Consider the following 24,628-nt stretch of genomic DNA (forward strand, 5'->3'; position numbering starts at 1 on the left):
GAGATTATACATTGACTTGACCAGTCGGATCGCCTGCACTTACCTGGGAGAAGTTCTCTCAGCTATTTCTGGAGAAGTTCCTTCCTATCACACTGAGGGAGGAATTCCACAAGCAATTTGAGCGTCTACAGTAGGACAATATGTTTGTTACTCAGTATGAGTCCTGTTTTGTGGATTTGGCCCGTCATGCTCTCCTTTTACTACCTACAGAGGGAGAGATAGTGAGGAGGTTTATTGAGGGACTCACTCACTCTATCAGACTTCAGATAGCCAAGGAGACCGGAAGTGAGATTTCTTTCCAGGCGGCTACTAATGTCGTAAGGAGGATCGAGATGGTTCTTGCATAGGAGAGAGGGTAGAGGTCCGATAATAGGCCTCGTTAGTTCGGTTGTTTCAGCGGTGCCTCGTCTGGAGGCAGAGGTAATTTTGGTAGGGGTCATTCTCCCGGACCGTTTCATTCAACACTTCATGCATCTCCCGGTGCTTTAGGGAGTCACGGTCCTATTATGCCTTACTCTGGTCAACCAGCATTTAGTGCACATTTAGCTCCTATTAGTGCACCACCACTCAAGAGTTACTACAGTGGTTATCCAGCTCATTTGGGTCAGCTTCAACTTCAGCAGCCACGGTATCAGGATGGGTGCTATGAGTGTGGGAATATTGGTCACATCAGGAGGTATTACCCTAGATTGGCGAGTAACAGATCCCGACAAGATTCTCGTGCCATCATACCAGCACTGGTTGCCTCACCGCCTGCTCAGCCAACTAGAGATAGGGGTCAGGCAGCTACAGGTGGAGGTCAGGTCATAAGAGGTGGAGGCCAGCCAGTTAGAGGTCGTCCCAGGGAAGCAGTTCAAAGTGGTGGGGCCCAGCCCCGATTTTATGCTTTTCCAGCTAGGCCTGAGGCCGAGTCATCTGATGCTGTGATCATAGGTATTATTCCAGTTTGCCATAGAAATGCATCAGTTCTATTTGATCCAAGATTTACTTATTCCTATGTGTCCTCCTATTTTGCTTCATATTTGGTTGTGCCTTGTGATCCTCTGAGTGTGTGTATCTACACCGGTGGGAGACTCTGTTGTGGTAGATCATGTCTATCGTTCGTGTGTGGTTACTATTGGTAATCTTGAGAGTAGTGTGGATCTTCTACTTCTTGATATGGTAGATTTTGATGTCATCTTGGGTATGGATTGGCTATCCCCTTATCATGCTATATTGTATTGTCATGCCAAGACAGTGACCCTAGCTATACCGAGGTTACCTCGGTTAGAGTGGAAAGGAACTCCTGGTCATTCTGCTAGCACGATTATTTCTTATATGAAAGCTCAGCGTATGGTAGAGAAAGGGTGTCTAGCCTATTTGGCTTATATTCGCGATCCCAGTGCGGATGTTCCTTCTATGGACTCAGTACCAGTTTTTCATGAATATCCAGATGTGTTTCATGCAGATTTGTCGGGGATGCCACCCGACAGAGATATTAATTTCTGTATTGATTTGGCTCCGGGCAGTTAGCCCATTTCTATTCCACCATACCGTATGGCCCCGCCAGAGTTGAAAGAATTGAAAGAGCAGTTACAAGACTTGCTTGATCAGGGATTTATTAGACCTATTGTTTCACTTGGGGTTCACCAATATTATTTGTAAAGAAGAAAGATGGCTCTATGCGGATGCGTATAAACTATCGGCAGTTGAAAAAGGCCACTATCAAAAACAAATATCCGCTGCCAAGAATTGTTGACTTATTTGATTATCTTCAGGGTGCCAAGGTATTTTCGAAGATCGATTTGAGGTCTAGTTACCATCAGTTGAAGATTAGGGCATCTGATGTCCCTAAAACAGCTTTTCGAATGCGGTATGGACATTACGAATTCCTAGTGATGTCATTTGGGTTGACAAATGCCCCAGCAATATTTATAGATTTGATGAATCGGTGTTCAAGCCTTATTTGGATTCTTTTGCGTTTGTATTCATTGATGATATCTTAATTTACTCCAGTAGTCGAGAGGAACATGAGCAGCATCTTCGAAGTGTGCTTCACACCTTGAAGAATAATCAGTTATATGCCAAGTTTTTAAAATGTGAGTTTTGGTTAGACTCAGTTGCCTTTTTGGGGCATGTTGTATCAGCAGAAGGCATAAAGGTGGATCCTAAGAAGATTGAGGCTGTTCAGAATTAGCCTAGACCTACTTCAGTTATAGAGATCCGGAGTTTCATAGGTTTAGCAGGTTATTATCGTCGGTTCGTGGAAGGGTTTTCATCTATAGCAAGTCCATTGACCAGATTGACCCAGAAAGGTGTCCCATTCAAATGGTCAGACGAGTGTGAGTTGAGCTTTCAGAAGCTCAAGACCGTTTTGACGACGGCGCCAGTGTTGGTATTACCCATAGGTTCAGGATCATATACGGTATATTGTAAAGCATCTCACATTGGGCTTGGTGCAGTATTAATGCAAGATAGCAAGGTAATTGCATATGCGTCGTGGCAGTTGATAGTTCACGAGAAGAATTATCCTGTTCATGACTTAGAATTGGCAGCCATTGTTCATGCACTGAAGATTTGGAAGCATTACCTCTACGGTGTCTCTTGTGAGGTATTTACTGATCATCGTAGCCTTCAATATCTGTTCAAAAAAAGGATCTTAATTTGAGGCAGAGAAGATGGTTGGAGTTGTTGAAAGACTATGATATCACAATTTTGTATCACCCTGGAAAGGCCAATGTGGTGGCCGATGCTTTGAGTAGAAAGGCTATGAGTATGGGCAGTCTTGCGTATATTCTGGTTGGTGAGAGGCCATTAGCTACAGATGTTCAGACTTTGGCTAATTAGTTCGTGAGGTTAGATGTTGCAGAACCCAGTCAAGTTTTAGCTTGCACAGTCGCTCGGTCTTCTTTATATGAGCGCATCAGAGAGAGGCAGTATGATGATCCTCATTTAATTGTCCTTAAGGACACAGTGCGGAACGATGATGCCAAACATGTTGTTGTGGGTGAAGATGGGGTTCTGCGAATGCAGGGTTGTATTTGTGTGCCTAATGTGGATGGGCTTCGTGAATTAATTCTTGAAGAAGCACACAGTTTTAGGTATAATATTCATCCAGGTACCGCCAAAATGTATCAAGATTTGCGGCAACATTATTGGTGGAGGAGAATGAAAAAGGAGATAGTTGCATATGTAGCTCGGTGTCTGAATTGTCAGCAAGTTAAGTACGAGCATCAGAGATCTGGTAGTTTGCTTCAGAAGTTAGAAATTCCTGAGTGGAAGTGGGAGCGTATCACTATGAATTTTGTTGTTGAGCTCCCACGGACTCAGAGAAAATTTGACGCAGTTTGGGTCATTGTGGACAGGTTGACCAAGTCAGCACATTTTATTCCAGTGGCAGTTACCTATTCTTCAGAGAGGTTAGCTGAAATTTACATTCGTGAGATTGTCCGCCTTCACGGTGTGCCCGTGTCTATTATTTCAGATCGAGGTACGCAGTTTACCACACATTTCTGGAGGGATGTACAGTGTGAGTTAGGCACGCGGGTGGAGTTGAGTACAACATTTCATTCACAGACAGACGGACAATCAGAGTGCACTATTCAGATATTGGAAGATATGCTCCGCGCTTGTGTTATAGACTTTGGAGGTTCTTGGGATCATTTCTTCCCACTTGCGGAGTTTGCTTATAATAATAGCTATCAATCGAGCATTCAGATGGATCCATATGAGGCATTATACGGAAGGCGATACCGATCACCAATTGGTTGGTTTGAATCGGGAGAGGCTCGATTGTTGGGTACCGATTTGGTACAGGATGCCTTGGATAAGGTCAAGATTATTCAGGATCAACTTCGCACAGCTCAATCTAGGCAAAAGAGTTATGCCAACCATAAAGTTAGTGATATTGCATTCATGGTTGGAGAAAGAATACTGCTCCGGGTTTCACCTATGAAAGGTGTAATGAGGTTCGGAAAGAAGGGCAAGTTGAGCCCTAGGTATATTAGACACTTTGAAATTCTTGAAAGGGTGGGCGAAGTAGCCTACAGACTTGCATTACCACCTAGTTTATCATGGGTTCATCCGGTGTTCCATGTGTCTATGCTCCGAAAATATCATGGTGATCCGTCCCATGTGTTAGATTTCAGCTCAGTCCAATTGGACAAAGATTTGACTTACGAGGAAGAGCCGGTGGCTATTCTAGCCTGGCAGGTCCAGCAGTTGAGGTCTAAGAGTTATCCTTCAGTTCGGGGGCAATGGAGAGGTCAGCCGGTAGAGGCATCTACCTGGGAGTCCAAATCGGACATGCGGAGTAAATATCGACACCTTTTCTCGAGCTCAGGTACTTTTTCTAACTTCGTTCGAGGACGAACGTTTGTTTTAAAGGTGGAAAATGTGATGACCCAAAATGTCATCTTTAAATTTAATAAGTAATTTTGTGTTCTAAGTCCTCGAAAAGCACCATTTATCATTCCTCGACTTGCGTTGACTTTGGTCAACATTTTTAGCAAACGGACCTGGACTAGAGTTTTGATAGTTTTGGTAGTTCCGTATCTTGATTTGGGACTTGGGCGTATGCCCGAAATTTAATTTGGAGGTCCCTAGCTCAAGTTATGACCATTTAACGGAACTATCAATTTAAAGGCTAAAGATTCCAAGTTTGACCACGGGGTTCACTTTTTGATATCGGAGCCGGAATCTGATTCTGGAAATTTAAACAGCTCCGTTATGTCATTTATGACTTGTCTGCGAAATTTAAAGTCATTCCGGATTCATTTAATATGTTTTGGCACGAGATTTGCAAATTGAAAAGTTTAAAACTCAAAGTTTGAATCGGGGTGTGGATTGTAATTCCAGCATTGTTTGAAGTGATACGAGACCCCGAGTAAATCCGTGTTATGTTATTGGACTTGTTGGTATATTCGTACGGGGTCCCGAGTACCCCTAGAGTGATACGGATTGAAATCGGATCAAGAATTGGACTTAGCAAAAATTTGTATATTTGCCTTCTGTTATAATCGCACTTGCAGATTTTTGACCGCAGGTGCGAGCTCGCAGAAGCGAGACTTCCATCGCAGATGCGGGACTGGGCTGGCCTGGGGTCTTCACAGGTGTGGCCTTTTTGCGCAGAAGCGGATGTCACAGGTGTGACAGGGGTGTCCTTAGATGCAGAACTTCACCTGGCATCCTGGCATCGCAAATGCGAGCTTTGTCTCGCAAATGCGAGTCCGCAAAGGCAGAACTTTTATCCGCAGATGCGAAATGACTGGGTAGAGCCCATAATTTCGGAAGTCGCCATTTTTACTCTTTTTTTGAGTTTCAAGTCTCGGATTTGGGCGATTTCAAGGGGGATTTTCACGACTTTGAATTGGGTAAGTGTTCTTTAACCAAAAGTGATTATATTTCACAAATCCATGTCTATATTCATCATTTATTTTGAATTTAGATGGAAGAAATTGGGCTTTTTATAAAATCTTTCAAAAACAAAAATTTAAGATTTGAAGGTCCATTTGATATCGGAATTGGATAAATATTAATATGGTTGAACTCGTAGCGGAACGAGTGTTCGGATTTCGCGAGTTTTTCGGGATTTGAGACAATATTATTTTTAATTGTTTGCCTGCTTACTTGAAAAATCATAAATTTTTTTAAATCATGAATTAATTATTATAATAATTGCTTGTCTCCTATTCTTTGTCAAATATTAATTCTTGAATTCCTACATTAATTGTTACATGCTATTTGAATTATGTGCCTTAATTGTTAATTGACATTTAGCATATTAAATATTAAACTGCATATTTTCTCTCCGATTTCCATAATAATTTGCTATTTGTCTTTGTTTGTTTCATAATTAAATCATAATTATAGTATGCTTGTTGTCTTATAATTTTATGTCAACTGTTGCATTTATTTGGGAAATTTCTTCTATAACAATTGGTAAATGAATATGTTGGAGGAGTAGGTTACACACCGCAACAGAATTGATTATAATGAACATATTGGAGGATCGGGTTGCACGCCGCAACAGACTTATTAAAAGTCCATATTGGAGGATCGGGTTGCATGCCGCAACAGACTTATTTAAAAGTCGACATTCATATATATATATATATATATAAATTGGTTGATCGGGTTGCATGCCGCAACAGACTTGATTAAAATGAATATATCGGGGGAGCGGGTTGCACGCTGCAACGAAATTGATGGAAATGATAATTAGTTATGACTGCTGCGTTGGCTTCAATTATTATGAATGAGTTATCTGAATTATTTCTATTATTGTTGTTGTTACTATTATTGCGTACAGGTTAATGTAAGTGACCCTCCTTAGCCTCGTCACTACTTCGTCCAGGTTAGGCTGAGCACTTACCAGTACATGGGGTCGGTTGTACTGATACTACACTCTGCACTTCTTGTGCAGATTTTGGAGTTGGTCCCAGCGGCGCACCGTAGACTTGCTCGGATTTCAGCTACCAGAGGAGACTTGAGGTATAACTGTATGGCGTCCGCAGTTCGGAAGTCCCCTTCTATCAACTGTGTGTTTATTTCCTGACAGCTTTATTTTATTCAGGCCTTTATTTGTATTTATTCTAGAAACTCGTGCACTTGTAACATCAATTCTGGGATGGTATTTAGACACCGTTGCATTTATGGATTATTTCACTATATTTTAAACTTTGCTTCCGCCTTATTTCCTTGATTATTAATAATGTAAAGATTGTTTAAAAATTATTTAATATTATTCTAACGTTGTCTTGCCTAGCAAGTGAAATGTTAGGTGCCATCACGGTTCGAAGGTAGGAATTTCGGGTCGTGACAACATATGACATATCAACTAAGCAAAATTTCAACTTGCGTGCTAACTTAATGTGGACCATTAATGATTTTCTCGCCTCTCCTCCTCACCTATGCTCCCCACTAACTTTAGGTACGCACCTTCTTCGTTTCCACTTTACCTTGGACCATTTTATTCCACCACCAGTCTCCTTTGTGCTCACCTGAGATACTCATCGAGACCCCTAACACCTCTCTCGCAGCCTCCCTACTACAGTCTGCTGTCGCTGATCACATAATGCTCGCGTCATCACTGCTCCTCTAAGCTCCTATAGCCGACAACCACCCCTCCAACTCTTGGGCTTTATCCTTAGTTAAGGGTCCCTAACTGATTCTCGGTCTTCCTCGAGTAGACCTTTTCCTTCTCTTTAACATAATAACAACGTCCATCATCAAGAGCCTATGTTGCGTCGCGAGTATCTCACCCGGAATCACCTTCCAATCCTTGCACAGCCCTCTGTCACACCTACTGAAAAGGAGATAGTCAATCTGAGTCTTCGCCACCGTATTTTAAAAAGTAACCAAATGCCCCTCCCTCTTCGGAAAGCTATAGTTCGCAATCACCAACCCAAACGCCTTAGCGAAGTCCAACAGCGATGTACCTCCTCCGTTCTTACCCAAAACCAAAGCCTCCATGCACCTCGCCATAACCACCTACAGTCAACCCAATATGCCCATTGAAATCCCCTCCTATGAATAGCTTCTCAGCAGGAGGAACCTCGCGTACAATCTTATCTAACCCCTCCCAGAAGCGCTGTTTAACCTCCTCATCTAGGCCCATATGCGACGCATAGGCGCTAACGACGTTTAAGGTGCATTCTCCAACCACCAACTTAATAATCATCAATCTATCGTTCACTCATCTAACCTCAACCACAGACTCTCTAAGTTCTCTATCCACCAAGATGCCCATTCCATTCTTACCTTTCTGTACTCCTGAGTACCAAAGTTTATACCCGTCTGCGTCCTTTCGCCCTCGACCCTACCCACATTGTCTCCTGGACACATGCTATATTGACCCTCCTCTTCTGGAGGATCTTCGCCAACTCTATAGATTACCCGTCAATGTACCTGCGTTCCAGGACCCAATTCTCAACCTACAGATACCCTTGTTCCCTTTACCTCCCTTGCCTCCTGCCCCACCCCGCCCCCCGAGGACATGACCTCACTCGACCATCCCAAACCACAGCCACTATAACTACGGCAGAGTAAGGGGAATCACTATCACACGCAATGCAACAGACCAAACCAAAAGAAGACAAGTTGCAACTACAGGCACACTAATACGATGAATAAACTAGTACGAACTAAGATGATAACAATTTAACTAACACAACAAAGGAAAACTAGAAAACGGGTTGTCTTGGATAAAATGATAAAAGGCAACTAACCCAATATTAACAAAGAGCAAATTCTAAGCAAGAACAATAGAACCTGAAGTCACAACGAGTGCCGAGAAAGGTGTTGTCCATAGCAGCTATGTTTTGGAAGTTCCCGCCCGCTTCGCCCGAGGCTCGCTGAAAAATTGTCTCAGCCGCCGCCGCCAGGCTAGGTCAGTGCGCCAGAAAATAGGGGGACGGGGGGTGGAAGAGATGAGGTATAGAGGAGAGAAAGAAAAGAGAAGAAGAAAAGGGAAATATAAGGGGGGGGGGAGAAAGATCTGGAAACAAGGGGGGGGGCAAGCAGACAATAAAGAAAGGGAAGTAACGGGGAAGAAGAAGAAAGCAAGAGAGAGAAAGAGAGGAAAAGAAGACAGGGGATGGGGTGGGGGTCTTACCTAGTCCGGTGGTCGCCGGAGGTCCGGTGATAGGGACGTTAGAGAGGTCAGAGAGAGACGTTAGAGAAGAGAGAGAAAAGTACTACTTCAAAAATCGTCATTTTTCATGAATGAGATACCAAAATGAATGAAATTTTCAATAAAACTTAATAACTTTCATTTTAACAACCGGACGTCTGAATCACGTCAATTCAACTCCGTTTTGCATCAAATTTTGTAGACAAGTCATAAATACAGTAATGAACCTATAGCAAGCTCCGGAACCAAAATTCAGACCCGGTAGCAACAAAGTCAAATTTCGGTCAAACTTGAAATTTCTTTAAACCGTTAAACTTCTAATTTTTAACAAATTGTGATAAATTAGGCTAGGGACCTCCGATTTCGATTCCGGGTATACGTTCAAGTCCCAAATCATGATACGGATCTATCGGGACCGTCAAAATAAGGATCCGGGTCCGTTTGCTCAAAACATTTAGCGAAGTCAACTCAAATGAGTTTTAAAGCACGATTTCACATTTTAATCAATTTTTCACATAAAACCTTTCGGAAGAAGACACAGACTGACGTAAATCGAGGAAGTCTAAACGAAGCCAGTTTGATAATATTTTTTAAGAAATTATGACTTTTAATCGTTTGAAAGTTAAGGCGTTGTAGTAAATTTATATTTCATAGTAACTTTAACATTATTGCATTATTTATACTTGTAAAACGTGCTAGATGTCTTATATTATGTGTTTCTTTAATTCTTTTTAGTATTCCTAAACTTTTAATGTATCTTTCATATTTTTTTGTTATAATGCTATATTATTCATTCATAAATTAAAAAATTTAAAGATTAATGGGGCTTACGCCCCATGTCTCGAGGCTTTCGCCTCGCCCCATATTATGTAAAATACCTTGTCTTATGTCCTCGTCTTTTAAAACACTGATTAGAGGATAAAGCATTTCCTAACATAAAAGACTTCATACTCAAGATCGAACCCAAAACCTTTGATTTAAGAATAAAAGGGTACTTATCAATCCATCACAACACATCTGGATACCACATGAAAATATAACAATGCATATGAATATAGTAAGATAGGAAATGCACAATAATTGATATTCCTAAAACCCACCAGCAAGGTGAATCTTTTGACTAAAAAAAAGAGATTGCCTTAATTCTCTAAACTGGTTACCAATGGTCACCTAGAAAACATTATAAAAAGTTGGTGATTACTGGTTGGGTAGATGTATCAGTGAAATAAAAAGTTTTAAAAAAGAAATGGCAATTTCTAAATTTATTCTTCTCATTAGTGTTGTAGCAACTTTGTTCTCCATTGCTATGGCTATACCAGGGACTGCGAAATATTGGTCTACCTTCCCCAGTCAACTCAACGTAAGTTTCATATGTTTCCTTCAATTTATTACTCTTAAATTTTATTAGACAAAACAAATTCACATTATATATACTTTGTGTAAAGAATTTCTTTACACTATCAAAAAAATTTAATTTATTATAGCAGGTTAATTATTATTTTTATATGAAATTGATGCCCACTTGAATAAAAATAGTGCATCACCTTTTCTTTTTCGGTCGTTCTCTACCGAAGAGTATATCGAAAACAGATTCTCAACCCTTCCAGGGGTAGGGATAAAGCTGCGTACATCTTACCCCAGACTCCACTTATGGGAACTACTGAGTTTGTTGTTGGGCAACAATTCATTTGTCTCATTCATTTATTTGCTTAATATTAATGGATTATTTTTATTCATCAAAACTTATTTAGTACTGATGCATAATTATTATTGTTGTTACAGCTACGGATTGTTTTGGAAACACACCCCAAGATACCCTCTTAGCAGCGAGTGATCATCTCGGGGGTGAATATAATTGTGGAACATTAGGTAAGGTCACATGCACTGGTCCAGTGCCACACCCTTGCACTGGCAAGAGTGTTGTAGTAAAAGTTGTTGATGATTGCCCTGGATGTGATGCAACATGCTGCTCGATAAAGCAGCCTATTCAATCATTGCTAATCCAGTCACGACACTAAATGCTATTAAGGTCGACTACGTCATGTAAATAATATATATATATATTGAAGGATTGCATATAGGTGTTCGTAACACGCAGCGGAAGACAATAACAATTATAGGCAGATCTTTTCGTGTTTAAATTTATTTACATGTTAAAGATCGGATCTAAGACGTACCTGGTGAAGAGAGCCTCGTTTCAGAATTTTCTTCGATAGTGCGAACACTCTATGCGTATCCATACCTAGACCGATCTTTGCTATCAACTCTTTGATCAATGAAACCTGTGAACACATTGAATGATAAACTTATGCTGAAATTTTTCTCAAAAACTTCGGCACAACAGTAATATGACAAGAAAATAATTTTTCAAAATATCTCCCTCGATTGTGCGTGTAACGACCCGACTTGTCGTTTTAAGAATTAACGCCCCGTTCAGCGACTTAAGGTCTCGAGCAACTTCGTAATAAGTATTATGACCCGCGGGTGTGGTCGAGTTTTATTTTTCGGAAGATTCGGAATTATTAAAAGAAACAATTCTTAATTAGAAGCTTAAATGGAAAGAGTTACCGGAGAGTTGACTTTTGATCAAACGACTCCGGAATGGAATTTTAATGATGTTAATAGCTCCGCATGCTGATTTTGGACATAGGAGCGTGTCCGAAAAATTATTTGGAGGCCTGTAATGTAATTAGGCTTGAAATGCCAAAAGTTGAATTTTTGGGAAGTTTGACTGGGGGGTTGACTTTTTAATATCGAGATCGGAATCCGATTCTGGAAATTGAAATAGGTCCGTTATGTCATTTATTACTTGTGTGCAAAATTTGAAGTCATTCCGAATTGATTTGATGTATTTCGGCACAAGATATAAAATTTGAAAGTTCAAAGATTATAGATTTTGATTTGAGGTGCGATTCATCGTTTTGATGTTGTTTGGTGTAGTTTGAAGCCTCGACTAAGTTCGTATTGTATTTTGGGACATGTTGGTATAATTGGTTAAGGTCCCGAGGGCTTCGGGTGGATTTCGGAAGTTAAACGGAATGGATTTCGGACAAAGAGGGTTGCTGGAAATTTCTGTTGCAAAGCTGTTCGCCAGAAATTTCTGGTGCGTGGAGCCAACGTTGGAAGGTTATATCTCACAATATATAAGGAATCTGAAAATATTAAAACTTCAAAGTTGTAGTTCTCTGTTTCTAGTTTCCATAACGTTAAACCATTCATTATTTGGACATTTGTAAAGAAAATTATGATGGATTGAATGAAGGCTGGTAGAGAAGTTTCGCCAGAAATTTTGCCCGAAATTTCTCATGCGTGGAGCCAAATTTGGAAGCATATATATTGCAATTTATAAGGAATCTGAAAATTTTTAAAACTTTAAAGTTGTATCCCTTTGATACTAGTTTCCACAAAATTAAACTATTCAGTATTTGGATATTTGTAAAGAAAGTTATGATGGACTGAATGAAGGCTGGTATATCAGTTTCGCTAGATATTTCTGATGCGTAGAGCCGACTTTGGAAGCTTATATCTCGCAATGCATAAGGAATTGGAAACCTTTCAAAACATGAAAGTTGTAGTCTTTTGATTCTAGTTTCCAGAATGTTAAACCATTCATTATTTGGATATTTGTACAAAAGGTTATGTTAGATTGAATAAAGGCTGGTACAAGAAAGTTTTGGACTTTTAGTGACGAAAAATGGACTTTTAGTGACGGATGGGCAGAAACTTAAGGACCAAAAATGATTTTTTCCTTCATTTTGTTTTGGATTTTTGGAGCACGGTTCTTGGGTGATTTTCACGGGAAAATATTGGGGTAAGTGTTCCTTATCGTATATTGATTATATTTCATAATTCCATACTCATTTACATCATGAATCCGTGAATTTATGGAAGAAAAATCAAGATTATTGCAAAATCTTCCAAAAACGAAAGTTTAAGAGTTGGGGGTCAAGTTGTTATCGGAATTTGATAAAATTAGTATGTGTGGACCCGTAATTGAATGGGTTGTAAGATTTTTTGAGTTTCGTCAAATTCCAAGTTGTGGGCCCCGCTAGCGATTTTTGAGTTAAATTTCGGATTTTGTTGGAAAATGAGTATTGACTAAATTGAATTAATTTGAATAGATTTGAGTTGTCCGGAGGATTTATTCAAGCAAGACGGCTATTTTGGAATATCGGCATAACTTTAAAAAGGTAAGTATTTTGTCTAACCTTGAATTGGGAAAATCACCCCTTAGGCATTGAGTCTTATGTAAAAATTGTGTAATTTAAAACCATGTACGCGAGGTGACGAGTATGTATTTGGTTTATATGTGCATATTATATCGGTTGAAATTCGTAGACCCCCTTAAGTATTAAATTGAAAAATTGTTGTAACTTCTTAAATCCCTTATTTTTCATGCCTCATTCCTTGTTTGCCGAGGTTGTTTTTATATGATAATTTGGTGTGATTTTCACTAGAATTTTACATGAACTCTGTGTTTGTTTGAATTTTCATTTTTATGGAAAACACTTTCATTATTGATTTTACCTATAGATAATTTAAATAGAATATTTAGTTAATAAGATAAATAAATCTATTTATTTCTTGAAGTTGTGATTTAAAAGAGGTATTGTTCCTTAATGAATTACTTTTCAATTCACGTTGTTGAAACTTTGGTATTGAATTAAAAAGGCCGTGAATCATATTGAGGCAAAATGCCAAATTGTGAAATATTATTCGGTTTAGTTTTTCACTCCCGAATATTTTGTTAAGATGTTGTACACATTATGATCGAGTCGTGGGTTCCTTATTGTGGAAAAATAAAGTATTGTCGATTTCTGTAGAAAGTTATAATATTTGAGCACTTGATGTGCAATTTGTGATATGTTGTAATATTTGAGCACTTGATGCACAATTTGTGATATGTTGTAAGATTTAAGTACTTGATGTGCAATTTATGTTATGTTGTAAGATTTGAGCACTTGATGTACAATTTGTGATATGTTGTAATATTTGGGCACTTGAGGGGCAAGTTGTATTATGCTGTGATATTTGGGCACTTGAGATGCGATTTGTGAAATATTGTGATATTGATACGCATTGGGTGAGATAAGGGTGGCTTGAAACGCGTGGCTAGTAGGGGATCTACTAGAAGTCATGGGGTGTGATAAGGGCGGCTAAAAATGCGGGTTGCTATTTCGGCAAAAATGATTTCTTTAAAATTAAATGTGAAGGCTCCCGCGGTTATATAAAGAAATAAGATATTGTGAATTTATTTATGATTTGAGACCACGAGGCGGTACCTCGGGAGTGTCCTTTTGTTGATATTTTTCTATGGCTGCACTTGCCTTTGGTTATTTTAGTTTCCGAAATTTGTAATTTTTTGTATTTTCCGTCATGTATTATTCACTTAATATTAAGTATTTTGTATTTTTTAATGTATTGTGTTGACCTCGACTTTTTCGTACGAGACTTTGAGGATTTGTATTTTTGGGTCGTACTTGTTTTTGATGATTGAGTTGTTTTAAATAAAATAATAATTCTAGTATGTTTTAATTTAATAAATTTTATATCCAAATCAATAGTTTATCTGATGTTTTATTTTAATTGAAATGTTATTTTCTCCACCCAAATGATCCTAAAATAAATTCAGTCATTTATTGATTTCTTACTTGATTTAAAGATTTTAACCTTAATTTATTGAAAAATAAATTGATCATGTGGATCTTATATACATTGAGGATATTGGCACGTGAGTTGTCCGTGCAGTTGATATATGAAATGAGGGCACGAGGTGCCGCAAAAATATGATGATTTAATTATGGGCACGAAATGCCGTGGAGATATGAAAAATAGGCTGAGACCCGTGTTTATGAAAAATATAAAAATGGGTTGAGACCCGTATTTTTATGATTATGAAATGAGGTGTCACATGGTGACTTTTTAATTGAAGCATTATATTCAAAATATTTATTTGGAAGGATTTTTATTTAGAAAGTATTATAGGAAAGAATTGTATTTGAAAGATATTTATTTGAGGAAAATTATATTTGAAAGAGAGTTATTTGGTAGAATTATATGTGAAGGACATTTATTTGAAGAATTTGATTTAATTGGGTGTATTTGTATTTATTATTCGTCTGAGCAATAATTATGATGTTCTTGTTATCATTGCTAGTTATTTTCCAGTATTATTTCAATAATATATTGCACATGTTATTAGACTAGTGAGTGTCTTGACTGTACCTCGTCTCTACTCTACTGAGGTTAGTCTTGATACTTACTGGGTATTGATTGTGGTGTACTCATACTACACTTCTGCATATTTTTGTGCAGAGCTAAGTATTGGAGGTATCAAACTCGAGCAGAGTTAAAGTGGGACCGTAATGATTCAAGGTAGAGCTGCTTGGTTGTCGCAGTTCCTTGGAGTCTTTTCATTTTATTGTACAGTTAATTTTTAATCAAACAATATTGTATATTCGGTCCTCGTGATCATTCCATGTATTCAGTTAGAGTTCGTGACTCAGTACTACCAGTCTTGAGAGGTTGTTATATTTATAATTATTTCCGCTCTTGGTATATATAAAAAAATGGTTTGAAATGTAATTGTAATCGGCTTACCTAGTCTTAGAGACTAGGGGTCATCATGACACCTGTGGTGGGATTTTGGATCGTGACAGTGCGGCTCGTTGCTGCATTATTTTTCACACACTCGTCACGTATATGGTTATATTTATATATCACCTATAGTAACCCTTTTCCAATAGGTTAAGAAAAGGCTAAAAGGCCGGGACTTATTGTGCAAGTCCAATGCAAAATATTTTCCTATTAAAATTTTATATTAATCCAATTGCAAATTGGATTGAAGCTGCCGACATCCCGATTCACGTCAATCCAATTCAACATTGGATTTAACTAATACGTCCTTTAAGGACTTTACAATTCCAATTCCAAATTGGTAAGAATAAATTAATATTAAATATACAACCTTTATTTATTAATATTACGAGTACTAAATATATATTACATATATATTTTAATCAAGAGATATAATTTAATTTTTTATTCCAAATAGAAAACTTCGATTTGTTAACAATATTAATTATATCCTCTGTGGTAGCAAAGAATATAATAATATTTTATTTGGACTAATAATTTAATTTATTTGACGAATTAAATTCTTTAATTTAATTATCAAATAATAAAGTAATTAATCCTTTAGCAAAGATCAGAACACTCGTTAGTGTGCGACACCATAGGTTCAATAATAAGCCGGTAGTAAATTGATCACATCAATATACTAATCAAGGGTGGCGTCTAGCAACACTCCTTAACGACCGGATAGAATGAAGTATACAATTTACTCTCAAGAACCAACAGAAGGATAATATATTATTTCCTTATGTCCTTATAGCTCTAGGTCACCATAGGATATGGTTCAACTGTCAAATCCTAATAGGCGACCAACTATGTGTTAATGTCAAATATAATCGACCATGGGCGATTTTCACGGAAAACATTGGGGTAAGTGTTCCTTATCCTATATTGATTATATTTCATGATTTCATACTCATTTACGTCATGAATCCGTCAATTTATGGAAGAAAAATCAAGATTTTTGCAAAATGTTCCAACAACGAAAGTATAAGATTTGGAGGTCGAGTTATTATCGGAATTTGATAAAATTAGTATGGGTATTCTCGTAATTGAATGAGTTGTCGAATTATGAGATGTGGGCCACACAAGCGATATTTGAGTTAAATTTCGGATTTTGTTGGAAAATTAGTATTTTCATATGGAATTAATTCCTATAATTAGTATTGACTACATTGAATTAATTTGAATAGATTTGTGTTGTCCGGAGGATTTATTCAAGAGAGACAGCTATTTTGGAATATCGGCATAACTTCAAAAAGGTAAGTATCTTGCCTAACCTTGAGTGGGAAAAATTACCCCTTAGGCATTGAGTCTTATGTGAAAATTGTGTAATTGAAAACCATATACGCAAGGTGACGAGTACGTACTTGGTTTATATGTGCATATTATATCGGTTGAAATTCGTAGACACCTTTAAGTATTAAATTGGAAAATTATTGTAACTTATTAAATCCCTTATTTGTCATGCCTCATTCCTTGTTTGCCGATGTTGTTTTTATATGATAATTTGGTGTGATTGTCACTTGATTTTTACGTGAACTCTGTATTTGTTTGAGTTGCCATTTTTATGAAAAATACTTTTATTATTGATTTTACCTATAGATAATTTAAATGGAAAATTTAGTTAATAAGATGAGTAAATCTATTTATTTTTTGAAGTTGTGATTTAAAAGAGGTGTTGTTCCTTGATGAATTACTTTTCAATTCACGTTGTTGAAAATTTGGTATTGAATTAAAAAGGCCGTGAATCATATTGAGGCAAAGTGCCAAATTGTGAAATATTATTCTGTTGAGTTGTTCACTCCCGAACATTTTGTTAAGATGTTGTACACATTATGATCGAGTCGTGGGTTCCTTGTTGTGGAAAAATAATGTATTGTTGATTTCTGTGGAAAGTTGTACTATTTGAATACTTGATGTGCAATTTCTTATATATTGTAATATTTGAGCACTTGATGTATAATTTGTGATATGTTGTAAGATTTGAGCACTTGATGTGCAATTTGTGATATGTTGTAAGATTTGAGCACCTGATGTGCATTTTGTGATATGTTTTAATATTTGAGCACTTGATGTGCAATTTGTGATATGTTGTAATATTTGGGCCCTTGAGGTGCAAGTTGTATTATACTGTGATATTTGGGCACTTGAGGTGCGATTTGTGAAATATTGTGATATTGATACGCATGCGGTGAGATAAGGGTGGCTTGAAACGCGTGGCTAGTAGGGGAACTACTAGAAGTCATGCGGTGATATAAGGTCAGGGTGTTGAAACACATGCAGTGAGATAAGGGTGGCTTGAAACGCGTGGCTAGTAGGTGAACTACTAGAAGTCATGCGGTTTGATAAGGGTGGCTAAAAATATGGGATGCTATTTCGGGAAAAATGATTTCTTTAAAATTAAATATGAAGGCTCCCGTGGTGATATAAGAAAATGAGATATTGTGAATTTATTTATGATTTGAAACTATGAGGCGGTACCTTGGGAGTGCCCTTTTGTTGATATTTCTCTATGGCTGCACTTGCCTTTGGTTATTTTATTTTTCCGAAAGTTGTAAATTCTTGTATTTTTCGTGATGTATTATTTCACTTAATATTAAGTGTTTTGTATTTCTTGATGTGTTGTGTTGACCTCGACTTTTTCGTATGAGGCTTTGAGGCTTTGTATTTTTGGGTTGTACTTGTTTTTGATGATTGAGTTATTTTAAATAAAAGAATAATTCTAGTATATTTTAATTTAATAAATTTTATATCCAAATCAGTAGTTTATCTGATGTTTTATTTTAATTGAAATGCTATTTTCTCCACCCAAATGATCCTAAAATAAATTCAGTCATTTATTGATTTCTTACTTGATTTAAAAAATTTAACCTTACTTTATTAAAAAATAAATTGATCATTTGGATCTTATATACATTGAGGATATTGGCACGTGAGTTGTTCGTGTGGTTGAGATATGAAATAAGGGCACAAGGTGCCGGAAAAATATGATGATTTAATTATGGGCACGAAGTGTCGTGGAGATATAAAAAAATGGGCTGAGACTCGTGTTTATGAAAAATGTGAAAATGGGTTGAGACCCATATTTTTATGATTATGAAATGAGGTGTCACATGGTGACTTTTTAATTGAAGCATTATATTTTTATTTGGAAGGATTTTTATTTAGAAAGTATTATATGAAAGAATTGTATTTGAAAGATATTTATTTGAGATAAATTAAATTTGAAAGAGAGTTATTGGTAGAATTATATGTGAAGGAAATATATTTGAAGAATTTAATTTAATTGGGTGTATTTGTATTTACTATTCGTCTGAGCAATAATTATGATGTTCTTGTTATCATTGCTAGTTATTTTCTAGTATTATTTTCTATACTATATTGCACAGGTTATTAGACTAGTAAGTGTCTTGACTGTACCTCATCTCTACTCCACTGAGATTAGTCTTGATACTTATTGGGTACTGACCGTGGTGTACTCATACTACACTTCTGCATATTTTTGTGTAGAGCCAGGTATTGGAGGTATCGGAGTTAAAGCGGGACCACAAGGATTCAAGGTAGAGCTACTTGGTCGTCGCAGTCCCTTGGAGTTATTTTATTTAATTGTACTATTAATTTTTAATCAAACAGTATTGTATATTCGGTCTTCGTGATCATTCCATGTATTCAGTTAGAGTTCGTGACTCAGTACTAGCACTCTTGGGAGGTTGTTATATTTGTAATTATTTCCTCTCTTGGTATATATAAAAAAACAAAAATTGCTTGAAATGTAATGGTAAAAGGCTTACCTAGTCTTAGAGACTAGGTGCCATCACGACGCATATGGTGGAATTTTGGGTCGTGACAAGTTGGTATCAGAGCTCTAGGTTCATAGGTTCTATGAGTCACGAACAAGTTTAGTAGAGTCTTGCGGATCGGTACGGAGACGTCTGTACGTATCTTCGAGGGGCTACAGAGCTAGTAGGAAAATTTTCACTTCTTTCATTCCTTATCATGTAACATTTATTCAGCTTGAATCATATATACTATGTTCTTTTGCATCCACTCGTATATTAAATTGCACACTCGGTATCAACTATGCGCCGACGGTTCGTGATACTATATAGGGGTTATAAGGGAGACGGGGTTGCTCAACTATTGTTACCATGTGTCATCCAGATCGAGGATGACATGTGCCAAATAAATGGCTTGAGGTGTCTTATGACTTGTGTCGTATGAGTGGTGAAGGTTAGTATTGTGGATCATCGGGCTGTGTCTTATGTCTTCGCGCCAAGTGAAGGGAGTCCACTATCAACAATCAGATTGCGGGGTCATGTGTTATATGTGTTTTGGCCTGAGATGTATTTATGTGGTATTGAAAGGTTCTTCAAAACTTGTATATGATTAAGAGCTGAGATTTGTATGGAATGATGTTGTGACTTGTGGTATTCCTACGTCCTTAATAGTTCTACATTTCAGTATCAATGGGGTCATGGAAATAATTTCAGAATACTCGGGGTGTTCCAGCAAGGATTTTTAATGCACCACCGGCATAGGTTTCCTATAATGGGTATTCCAGTTATCCGGCACAAACTCAGTGTGAGCAGCCGAACCCGCAGAGGGATTGTTATGAGTGTGGTGATACTAGACACATCAAGAGAAATTGTCCCAGACTTGGGAGGGGTGGATTTCATCAGAGCACTCAAGCTACAAGCTTTATTCCAGTTAATACTCCACATGCACAACCAGTTAGAGGTGGAGGACATGCGGGTAAAGGGCGCCCTAGAGGGGGGAGGCCCAGCCCGTTGATATATTTGCTATGGTGTGGCTGAAGCCACTACACCAGATGGTGTCGTTACAGGTATGATCCTAATCTGTTATAAAAAATTATTTTTCCTTAATTGGATTCGGTTCTGAATATTGAGGCGAGTCCTCTATTATGCTCCGCTTATGGGTGAGCATCGTAATTTTGTGAACCACTTATATGTTTATCCTTGTTGGGAGGTTTGATGATATTAGCCCATGTCTATCATTTTATTTTTGTGCACCATTGAGGGCTATAAGTCCAAAAGTAATTTTTATTATTCATTATAGTAGGTTTGATGTATTTCGGAATAATTGATTCCAATTTTATGAATTATATTCCCTACCGGTATGAGGGTTCATTATGTGTTATGAAAAATGTTTACGAAATTTATTGAAAAGAAGAAAGAAAGGAAATTGAAATTTCAGTTGGCACAATGTGCAAAATCCTTGTGATTCGGAGTTGAGGACGAAGTGGAAGTTAAATAAGGACGAAGTCTTTGTGGTGAAATATTTATGAGTTTGAATTCTCTCTCTGTGAAGTTTAATTTGTACTAAAGTACTAATAGGGAGTTATGCCTGATAAGCTTATGCGATAATTCTTTTATGTATTTCTGTACCATAATTGTGCCGTAGTTATTGAGTTTTAGCCTACGAGGTGAGTCCCCAGGTGGCGTTAAATGTGACTCGTTAAGTCGGGTAAATAGTTATGAGGTCTTCATGCCTCACATTTTGTTGTCAGTGTTGTGAAAAACTTGAAACTAGGTTTTGGTTAATATGAGGTTAATCGGCGATGTTGTAATCGATTATGAACAACTATTAAGACCAGAGATGTGGTGATGGGCATACATATGATGTGCTTCTTGTCCTGATATCAATATGATAATGCGGTGCATGTAATGATGAGATTAATGTTATTGATATATACATTGTGGTTCTTTGTTGGGTTGTGGATGTGTTGTTAGGAGTTGTTTTGGTGTTACTCTGGAAGGTAGATAGGCCCCATTTACAGGGGAGACTCTACCAAAATTTCTGTAAAATTTGGGGGAGGGAGACGTGCGAAAGAAGAGATAAGATATGTTATGTGTTTGAGAGCCGACTCTACTTCTAATTCAAGGGGAAATGATCCTAAGTGGGGGAGAATGTAACATCCCGAAAAAATTTCGAAGTACTTAACACTATAAAGAAAATTGATGTGTGCGTAGGCACGAGTTGCTATAGCTAGTTGAGATTAATACCGTGCGTTGTTGTGAAAATCAGGCTTTTTGGAAATATTTGGAGTGTAAGAAATTGGTCTTAAAGTTTACAAATATGGATAAAATAAATACTCTCAATTGAGATGGTGTTTTCAGGATTATCTCAAATGCCGTAATATGGGATCAACCGGAAGTATATGTGTAAAAGTAAAATCATCAATTTGGTAACCTCAGAATAATTCTTACCACATTCGAGGACGAACGTTTGTTTAAGAGATAGAGAATGTAATGACCCGACATGTCGTTTTAAGAATTAATGCCTTGTTCAATGACTTGAGGTATCGAGCAGTTTCGCAATATGTATTATGACCCGCGGGTGTGGTCGAGTTGAATTACTGAAGATTCGGCATTAAATTAAAAGAACAATCCTTATTTAGAAGCTTAAATATAAAGAGTGGACCGGAGAGTTGACTTTTGAGCAAACTACTCCGGAATAGAATTTTGATGATGTCGTATTTGCAATGATATACATGTGCTTGGTAAGGAAGAGTGTAATGCCCGAAGGGTGATGCCGTGGCATTTGAACTATATTATCATGCGAGGGAGAGTGTAAAGCACGAATGGTGATGTCGTGCCATTTGAGAGTGTAAAGCACGAAGGGTGATGTCGTGAAATTTGAGAGTGTAAAGAACGAAGGGTAATGCCGTGCTATTTTATTTATATTATCATGTGAGGATGAGAGTAAAAGAACGAAGGGTGATGCCGTGCTATTATTTTTATATTATCTTATATTCATGGCACGAAGGGTGTTTCCGTGCAGGCAAGGATAAGAGACATACATTATATTGTGATATCGTTTTGTTGTGTATACATTCATGCCTTTATCTTGAGATGTTATTGTGCACCTTTATTTTCTATGTGACTTGTAGTCGGTGTTGCTTCCTGTGTGACTCCACTTTATTTCTTTTATTGTTCTTGACATTTCTCCCACCTAGTTGGTACTATTATATGTATGCACGGTGAGAAAGCTATAAATGAACTGTAACGACTCGGCCGGTCGTTTCGAGAGTTATAGCCCCGTTTCCCCCATTTCTATTTATTTTACGCTCTTAAGTTATATTATGATATATCGGGTTAGTTGGTTTGGGTCCGGAAGGAACTCGGAGTGAAACGACACACTTAGTCTCATAATTGAAATATTTAAGTTAGAAAAGTAGACCGGATATGGACCTATGTGTAAACGACCTCGGATTTGAATTTTGATGATTCCAATAGATCTGTATGGTGATTTTGGGCTTAGGAGCGTGTCCGGAATATTATTTGGAAGTCCGTAGATAATTAGGCTTGAAATGCCGAAAGTTTAATTTTTGAGAAGTTTGACCGGGGGGTGACTTTTTTATATCAGGGTCGGAATCCAATGCTTAAAATTGGAATACCTCTGTTATGTCATTTATGATTTGTGCGCACAATTTGAGGTCAATTGGACGTGATTTGATAGGTTCCGGAGTCGTTTGTAGAAATTAGAAATTTCAAAGTTCATTAGGCTTGAATTGGGGTGTAATTCATGGTTTTAGCGTTGTTTGAGGTGATTTTAGGGTTCGACTAAGTCTGTATGATATTTTAGGACGGTTTGGTATATTTGGTTGTGGTCCCGAGGGGCTCGGGTGAGTTTCGGATGGTTAACGGGTTGGATTTTGGAGTTGGAACTCTGCTGGAATTTTTCTGATGCACCATCTGGTTTCCTTCATCGCGTTCGCGAGTGGAGCCTCACGTTCGCGAAGAGGAACTGGGAGGCTGGCAATATTTGCTCTTTCCATTCACGAAGAGCATCACGCATTCGCGAAGGGTGGACTGGGTGTGCATCGCGAACGCGAGAGGTGTTACGCATTTGCGAAGAAGAGAGGAAGTAGCCGAAGACCCCAAGCAATTGGTCTACGCTTTCGTGTATGGGGGGTGTCGTGTTCGCGTAGTGAGGGGGAAACGAAGTATCGCGTTCGCGATGGGTTGAACGCATTCGCATAGAAGGCATTGAGGCAAAGGCATTTTATCCTTCGCGAACACGAGGGTGATGTCTCGTTCGCGAAAGATGAATTTGGATGATAGCTATTTTGTGCTTCGCGAACGCGAGGCACTAACTGCGTTCGCGAAGAAGAAAAGCCTAGGCAGTGAGTTTAAGTTCTGAAAATGGGCCCAGTTTCAGTTTTTGGTGATTTGGAGCTCGAAATTGAGGCGATTTTGGGTGATTTTCAGAGAAAACAACGGGATAAGTGTTCTTAACTCAATATTGGTTAAATTACCCGAATCCATGATTGTTTTATCATTTAATTGATGAATTGAGTTGGGAAAAATTTGAAAACCATCTTGGTTTAAATTGAAGATTTGATGGTAGAGTTGGGGTCGGATTTTTGTAAAATTGGTATGGTTAGACTCGTGGTTGAATGGGTTTCCGGATTTTGTAACTTTTGTCGAGTTCCGAGATGTGGGCCCCTCAGGCGATATTTTGAGCTATTTTTCAGATTTTTATGGAAAATCATTATTATCTTGTGGAATTAATTGCAATGAATTTTATCGACTGAAATGAATTATTTATGACCAGATTCGAGGCGTTTGGAGACCAATTCACGAGGAAATGACATTGCAGAATGAGAATTTCGCGGTTTGAGGTAAGTACCGATTGTAAATCTAATCCTGAGGGTATGAAACCCCGGATTTTTATAATTCTACTATTTTTAGTGACGCACATGCTAGGTGACGGGCGTGTGGGCGTACATTGTTGGAGATTGTGACTTGGTCCGTCCCGTAGAAACTGTAAAGTTGCATACGTTGTTGAAACTATATGATACTTATATGTTTTAGAAAGAGTTTCTGTAAATTGGGCTTAATGCCATGTTTGGGGCTTGCGCCAGTGCTGTTTAGACCCTTATGGGATTTATCTTACTATCCTGTCATTGTTTTCGATTGAAAATTTATACTTAGTCATGTTTATACTTGTTTACCGCATAACTCAGTTTTTATGACTCTATTTTGATGCACATAAATGTTTTGGGCCGAATGGCCTGTTTTACTGAAATGCCCGAGTGGCTTGAGAGGTTTATGACTGAGTGAGGCCGAGGGCCTGATTTGTGAGGATATTTATGGGATAGGGTTGCATGCCGCAACATGATTGATATCGGCCGAGGGCCTGATTGTGAGGATGAGTGTGGATCGGGGTTTCCCGCCTGCAGCATACTTTATTATTATAGCACGTGAGTTGTCCGTGCAGATTATAGCGCTTGGGCTGACGGATCCCCTCCGGAGTCTGTACAGACCCCCAGTGAGCGTAGGTACCTACTGAGTGAGAGTGCCAAGTGCGGAGTGACTGGGAGGCATCAGTGATTGTGAGGTATACCCGAGTGGAACG

This window comes from Nicotiana tomentosiformis, chromosome 11, assembly GCF_000390325.3.
Source record: "Nicotiana tomentosiformis chromosome 11, ASM39032v3, whole genome shotgun sequence".
In the NCBI taxonomy this organism is placed as follows: domain Eukaryota; kingdom Viridiplantae; phylum Streptophyta; class Magnoliopsida; order Solanales; family Solanaceae; genus Nicotiana; species Nicotiana tomentosiformis.